Source organism: Doryrhamphus excisus, linkage group LG16, assembly GCF_037039965.1.
Source record: "Doryrhamphus excisus strain RoL-2023G ecotype Guam linkage group LG16, RoL_Dexc_Guam_v1.1, whole genome shotgun sequence".
NCBI classification, from domain to species: Eukaryota; Metazoa; Chordata; class Actinopteri; order Syngnathiformes; family Syngnathidae; genus Doryrhamphus; species Doryrhamphus excisus.
In genome coordinates this window covers 1,684,148-1,691,716 of record NC_136372.1, presented here as the reverse complement: position 1 = coordinate 1,691,716, position 7,569 = coordinate 1,684,148, and the positions used below count along the sequence as shown (strand labels likewise).

The 7,569-nt window shown below is 46.1% G+C and overlaps 1 protein-coding gene across 2 annotated transcripts in view; it reads right to left on the bottom strand.

Moving 5' to 3' along the window:
• The window catches only part of LOC131103740 (uncharacterized), a 130,826-nt gene that overhangs the window by 28,551 nt on the left and 94,706 nt on the right, over positions 1–7,569 (bottom strand). For both annotated transcript variants that reach the window (XM_078797109.1, XM_078797110.1), the window contains one exon: positions 6,556–6,685. The gene's annotated coding sequence lies outside the window, so the exon portion shown is untranslated. The remainder of the gene's footprint in view (positions 1–6,555; positions 6,686–7,569) is intronic.

Below are 7,569 nucleotides of genomic sequence, written 5' to 3'. Positions count from 1 at the left end.
TCACGCCGTTTAACGTTTCTTTCTCCTTCGGCCTTTTCACTTTGCGGTGGCAGCAAAGCTCGGCTGACTCAGCGGCTTTGCTGCGTGCGCAACGTGAGACGAAAGCGCTGACTCACACGCCGTGACTCGATGCCGGCCGAAGCAAGCAGGGCCTCCAGACGGCCTGCGGTGACGTCAGCGCTGACCCTGAACGCACCGCGGCGCTTTAGACGAACTGCGGCCAACAAAGTCCATTAAAGGGAGGCTTCTATATTTGAACCCTCTATATTTGGCGGGGGTGGGGGTTCATTTACCTAAAATGTGGAAACTCATATACCAATTTAATAATGATCTGGAGTGCTTGAAAAAGTGGAAAGGAAAACCTGATTCTCACACCGTCAACAAAACAGAAAGAGAACCAATGTTGTAATACGTAATAAGGAGGAAACTGCTTAGTCAGCATTTTAAAGCGCATGTAGAGGTTGCTACAAATTTGCTAACTTCCTAATTAGCTAATTTGCTAATTTGCCGAGGGTCCACCACACGACAAAACAAGCCACTTCTTACACATTCAACCTGTAAGGGGGCAGCGTACTGTAAACTGGTACAGGAACCCCCCCCTTATGGTATGATTATGCTAACATGGACACAAAAACGCCAAGGCTGAGAGCGTCGCATTCTGACTTCAACAGTCCACAGCTCACTACAGCCCCTGCAGGAGGGCGGTGTGGGGGGGGGGGCTTCAAAAAATGGGGATTATTGTCACAAAGGGATAATCCCTCGTCATGATCTGTGGCCGCCGTCTCGTTTGACGGACAGGGCCGAGGCGCTAGCGCGTTGGCGCTCACGTCACCGCGGTGGCCATTAGAGAGTCAGTGTGACTGACAGGTAGCAATTACCGGCGGCGACAGCATCCTTCATGGTTTGGGCGCACGTGTGTGTGTGTTTATGTGTGTGTGTGTGTGTGTGTGTGTGTGTGTGTGGGCACCAGCCTCTTTGAAGCTCATGACATTCTGGATCTCTTATCCGCGTTTACAGCTGCTGACATTTCCTGTATGGAAGAGTCACTTCACAGGGATGGACACCTTTTATCCCCCCCCACGCCCCCCTCCCCCTGTGACATATAAATACCTTTCAAAGACCTCAAACGCAGCGTGAAAGTGACCTGCTATATATTTTTACAATAGTGCAAGATCATCGGGGAGATTTTATTCAATTGATGAATGCTGAGGAAGTAGAAGGAGAAACGTTAGTCAACATCCAACCTTCTGGTCCTCCTTTCTCTTCTAAAGTGATTCATTCTGCATGATGGAAGCCGAGGAAAACAAGAATGTGTGTGTGTGTGTGTGTGTTCGCACGTGACATGTTATGATTCACGCTTCTGTGGAGAGGCAGAGTGGGTGTGATTCATCCACATCCTGACTGTGACATTCAAACAGAAGCTGTTACGGTGCATGAGGGGAGAACGTGGCTTTACCCCCCCCCCCCCTCCCCAAAAAAAAAATTATCCACTGACCGCTCAACAAAAGCATCGCTTCTTATAAACCATCTGCATGTGAATGTCTCCTTCTGGTGCGCCTTAAGCTGCATTCAGGTGCCCCTTTCACACAGACGGCCCGGCAAAATAGCTGTGCATTTTACCTTGCGACCGTGTGCACTTTCACACCGCGAACACACCATCAGCTCGTTAGACGCATATGACGGTGACCATTATTCTCAACACAACAGAGAATTATTGCATTCAGGAACCCCTTTCACACAGACGTCCCCGCAAAATAGCTGTGCATTTTACCTCGCCACCGTGTGCACTTTCACACCGCGAAACAAACCATCAGCTCGTTAGACGCATATGACGGTGACCATTATTTTCAACACAACAGAAAATTGTTGCATTCAGGAGCCCCTTTCACACAGACGGCACCGCAAAATAGCTGTGCATTTTACCCCGCCACCGTGCCATCAGCTCGTTAGACGCATATGACGGTGACCATTATTTTCAACACAACAGAGAATTATTGCATTCAGGAGCCCCTTTCACACAGACGGCATCGGAAAATAGCTGTTCATTTTACACCGACACCGTGCCATCAGCTCGTTAGACGCATATGACGGTAACCATTATTTTCAACACAACAGAGAATTGTTCAACTCGCGCCCTTCCCTTTTACACAGATGCCGTCCCGCCTCTGTTACCGCCCAAACTCAGCTTTCAACGGCAGAATATTTGCAGCATCATTTGGTCCGTGCATTCTGCGTCGCAGCTGTTGATACACAACCGTGACTTGGACAAAGGGGTGGGGAAAAATGCCGGCTTACAGACTGTGTGAAAGGGGCTAGTGTCCAAACGGTTCTTCCGTGGAATACGACGGCGTCAACTGCAGTATATTCATCACTAACATCTTTGCTAACTGAAGGCCGGCATGCTGCTGAGTTTTGAATTCACGATTTGATCCGGATCTGCTCCAAAAGCGATCGGCATCGCCCTTGGCCCCCGCCCCCGCCCCCATGCAAACTTTCATGGGAATCCACAGCTCATCCACATCCATGTTATCTATCAGTGACAAAGCAAACGAGTGTAATATGTACTAATATGTCATTGTTAACGAATGTAACGAAGAATATACCGAGGGCCAATTCAAATAAGATATGGGCTAAAAAGCGGCCCTCGGGTGGCACTTTGGACACCCCTGCCCTACGGACTGAGCGACACCACACCAAACCAGGCAATAAGGACGCTCATATGCTCGTTTTCAGGCTTCGCCATCTTGGCTGTTTTGTTGTTCCAAGCTTAGTCGACCATTGCACACCGCAGTGCCTGTCATTTCGCTTTTTTTTTAAGACTCGTTTGCCAGCTTTTCTAACCAACATTTTGTTTACATCATGAAAGCCAGGGGCATACCTGTCACCAGGGGAATTCCAAAATAAGCCAAACGTTCTGGAAAATGAGGGAATTTTTGGTCTTTCCTCCAGCAACCCCCCAAAACAATAGTGGAAGATTGTGCTGGAGTGAAGACCTGCAATTGTGTTATTTTACTGGCAGAGCTGCTAGTTCATCAAAGTTCAAATATGGGCAACTATAAACAGGGGGGGGGCAGGTACGTCCGGGGTCAGTCAAGGGGGACGCCACAGAATGAACACATCACAGCTATATTCTATTATTTGGGTTTTTACTTTACCAAACTCACATGGAAAGCCAATAATCACATGACCCGGGGTCACGTGACTACGCCAGAAGTGTGCTACGATTGTCTCTCACGGTTATTAATCCTAAACGGTTTGGGGGGGGGGCTGTACTTGCTACTAATGTAAAATGCTTTGTGTAAATGTGAATTTCTTAGAGTTGATATAAAAGACAAAAGTTGACTCGAAACAAAAACGTAAAAAAAAAAAAAAACTGATGAAATGATGTAGAATAAAATAAGAGGTTGTTGCACAGCCAGCGTCTGGGTCACTGTCTCATACGAGTGTTGCGTTCCCGCTATGAAAATGTTGGATTAGCAGTTTTTCTTTCCCATGTTCTCTTGGCTGGATGCTATTTGTTGTTTTTTTTTTTAAATAAGAGCACAGCAAATGCAAATCAAATCCGAGGCTGAGAAAGAATCCAGCGTCCAGACCGCAACGCAAATGACAAACACGTGTGACGGGGCCCCGCTCGCGTCGCTCCAGACCTCACATGGTGGACGTCCAAATGGCTTCTTCTCCAAGAACCGAGCTGAGTGGCTACCAAAATATTAGAAACAGCTCCCGGGCGCGATGCGGCGGCGTAGCACTCCGCTGCTAACTACCACTGGAATTCAACACACGCAAGTTACGGGTCCGGGTTCCTGGAAACACGCCATTGCATCGCAAAAGACGTGAAACTGAACTCGGTGCAAGAGCTAAGTCACCTAGTCACCATAGCAACCTAATTATACATAATTATACATTATTATTATTATTCTAATCATTTTTTTCTATGACTCTATACATCTATTATTTTTTTCAGATATGATTCAAATATGGGGTGGCCAGAATGGGGTTTAAATAATCATATCCTAATCCTATTATGCTAATTTTCGGCCCTTTTTTGCGTTGTGGACTCCTATAGAGCAGCTACACACAATAACCAGCACAGAAAGCTTCTAGATCTTCCAGAATCCGCACCTATTCCAGATATATTTCCAAAACTGTCCATTTGATTTGATTCCACCCACATCCCGTTTCCGGGCACGCCCACTACGCTGCGATTGGTCCCACTCAGCTTGTACAGCTTGCGTCTGAGAGTGCCCATATAAGGAAGCCTGGCTTACTGTGACATCACAAGAAGCCAGCATTAAAAAAACACTCTGAAACCGAGCGTTGAGAGAACATCCAAAACTTTCACGGCTCACTTCCAAATGACCAAAAATGATTATCTGAAATGTTGGCATGGTTTAACACAGGTCAGATGATTTCCTTAAAACTTCATAGTCTAGGAAGAGACTGGAATATTGGAGTCTGACTCCTGTGGATCTCCAGGCGGCTAAGCCTGGATGTCCAAGCTCGTCTTCCTTCAGGTGTGCAAGCGTGAAAGGACATCGTTGACAAACTATTAGTCAGCTCGGAGGACGGAAAGAACCCAAGTACTTCTCATCAGCATCAAGTCCCGAAGCAAGACGTCCGTCGTCGTGTAATCCAGTCCGCCTCTGCCGATCCTCCACGCTCACTTCATCAATGTGTCAGCCCCGAGCACTCCAACCTAGCTAGCCGCTTATCGAACGTGAGCGAGTGATAATACGCAGCAGGTCCTCGTCAAGACTTCAACATGGCAGCTCCACGGATCATGGAAGCGTATTTGCTTCTCCATTAGTGACAACATGGAGACCCGGGGAGCTGACATGCGAGGAAACGTGGCTTTCATTATGAAAGCATGGACTATATCGTGTAATTTCTGCTCCGATTGGGGCCTCAGCGAGACGTAACACAAGCCTAGCTCCGTTTTTGGATGACGTTTATTGAGGTGAGCAGTGACAAATGAGCTAGCCTGGAGATGCTAGGTGACGTGGACACCCGCAGAGCTCCAACCATGATACAGTTGTTGGGGAATTTATGGTGACATGAAAAAAATCATGTAAAAAAAAGATTTTTTTAGATGGGGGAGGCTCCCACAGTGGCCCCCGCTGCTCGTCGAGAAGAGCGAAACAAGCTCAAAGATGCTAGTTGCTTTTTTTGCATCCTTCGTGCTACATCTTATTACAGCATGATTTTCATCCTATGTATTTTCATCCTATGGATTTTCATTCCTCGATTTTTTTTTTTATTTCTGAGTGGATGCCGACCCCCCCCCCCCCCCCCCCACCACCACTTACAACCACTACATCATCTCAACATTTTGACAGCAAATACACCCCCCCAAGTGCTTATTGCCCTGGCAACAACACCCATACCTGCTAGCAGATGTTCGGGCCGGTTCGAGAGAGAGATGGCGTACGTGTTACAACCTGCAACCCCCCCCCCCCCAGGTTGGAACCACATGAAAGTCCATCACCGCTCACATTGTGTGTCCATGACACGCATGAACATGGCGAGATATTGGAGCCAGAAAAACTGTGTCAGTTTTGTTATTATTATTATTATTATTTTTAATTGTTGTCCCAAGCCTTTTGACCCCAGGACATTTTTTGTCTTTTATCTTTTATTGTCTTTTATTGCTTCAGATTCATTTCTACACCACAGAGTTATATCCAAAGATTCATTTTGGGGTGTAAAGTGAGTGAAATGATGGAGAACATGAGCTGGAGGAATAAAAACGGAGAGGATGGCGTCCAGCTGTGTGAACGTCATCAATCACACGTGCTTTAATTTATCACAGCGACCCGATCGCTCCGGAAACTCGCAGAAACACAGAAAAGTACTTTTGTGCGGGTTGGTGGAAACTTGAGCCTCTTGTATCCCAAAATATCTTCCAAACGTTTAGCATTTAGCAGCTGAGTTGAGAGCCCTGAGGGACGCCTTTGCTACACAAACTCCACGTCCAAGCTATTCAACACCCTTCCAGCGTTCCGTGTCACACCTACACGGGAAAACTCGTATGTAAGCACTTCCTTCTGAGGTTACGTAAAAATGGCTTCGCTACACATCTTAAAAGTCAGCTAGGCAGCTACAGTAGTTTTTCTTTTTAGCGAAAAAGCTAAGCTAGCCGTCGCTGTTAGAATGCGAGTATAATTGTTCCGAAATAGGATAACAGGGAGTTTTAATGTCGGACATTACGAGTCCTCAGATGGGTACATTCCTGGTGATTCATGCCTGTCATGTTGGAGGCACGGTTCCAGCGCTCGAGTGCTTCTAAAGCAGAAGCAGATGACCGACGGTGATGTGTTCATTTCAAAGATGTGGAACATGTGGGACCGGACTCTGAGGACCACGACTGCGAACCACTTTTCACCAAGCTCCGTCCACCACATTAAAAATGCTATATATTACATAACCTGGTCTCAAACTGGGATCCTGTGTCAAATATCGGCCGATGCTAGCAGGCTTAGCATGTATTAGCATTTATAGCATGGGGGACCAAAGTACCGCAACATCATCCAAACGCAACAGCATCCATTTCCCTACCTGTTGGTCAGCCCATTAGTACGGCGGCCTGGGGGTCAGGGCCCAGCGGGCTCAGGGACAACAATGGCGTCCACGCGTCCACAGAGACCACGGTTGATTGGCAAGCGTTGGAAGGAAGCACAGCAGGACACTGTCAATGAAAATAAAACCGTTTTAATTGTCTGGCGCACCATTAAGACATGATTTCCATTAACCTGCCAACGATACCCAACGGGAATGGGCCAAATAAAACATATCAATCACGTACACGATAGCGCTTTCCATTCTATGTAATGTAGCATGCTATAGCTAGCACGGTTCATTTTGAAATGCTTCTCCGTAATATAAAATACCGTAATATTCTATTAGCATCAATAAATGACACAGTTTTGGGGCTAAATATGACCTAATAATTAAAAATATTAATCCCAAAACAGGAAACAGAAACCCAAATTAAGAGCACCAAACAGTAAACAAAGGAAAACCAAAAACTGGGACTTGACAAAAAAATACAAATAAAGCATTCAGAAGACGCATTCAAAAACTTTGCAATCATAGGTAGTATTCTACATCGGCCACTTGTAATGTTAGAGACACACAAGCACCAGATGTGACCGCTGGAACAGCAGGCTTTTATTGCAGGTTTTCATTCTCTGACACCACAATAGGAGCGTAAAAGTGACTAGAGGGGTCTGATACAGTTGAAAAGATATTTAGAAATAAGGACTCATACTACAGTGATAAACGAGGGATTACTGTATATCACAATATGGATTTTTAAGCCATGTTGCCTAACACAAAAAAAACCATGTCCAACCAAAATACCAACAATACGAAATTGTAGCGTTCCCAGCGTTGATCCCTGTGGCATCCCAGTTTGTTGGCTCTTTTGAGAAACTTAATGGCTACCACCGCTTTTGCCCATTGTTTAGTTAAACAGTTTATCCATCAAATGCTAACAAAGGCTTATGGGGGTTTAGTTTATACCCTGGTGTTGTGAGCAAATATAGCGGCTAAACCACCACCCCCCGCCCT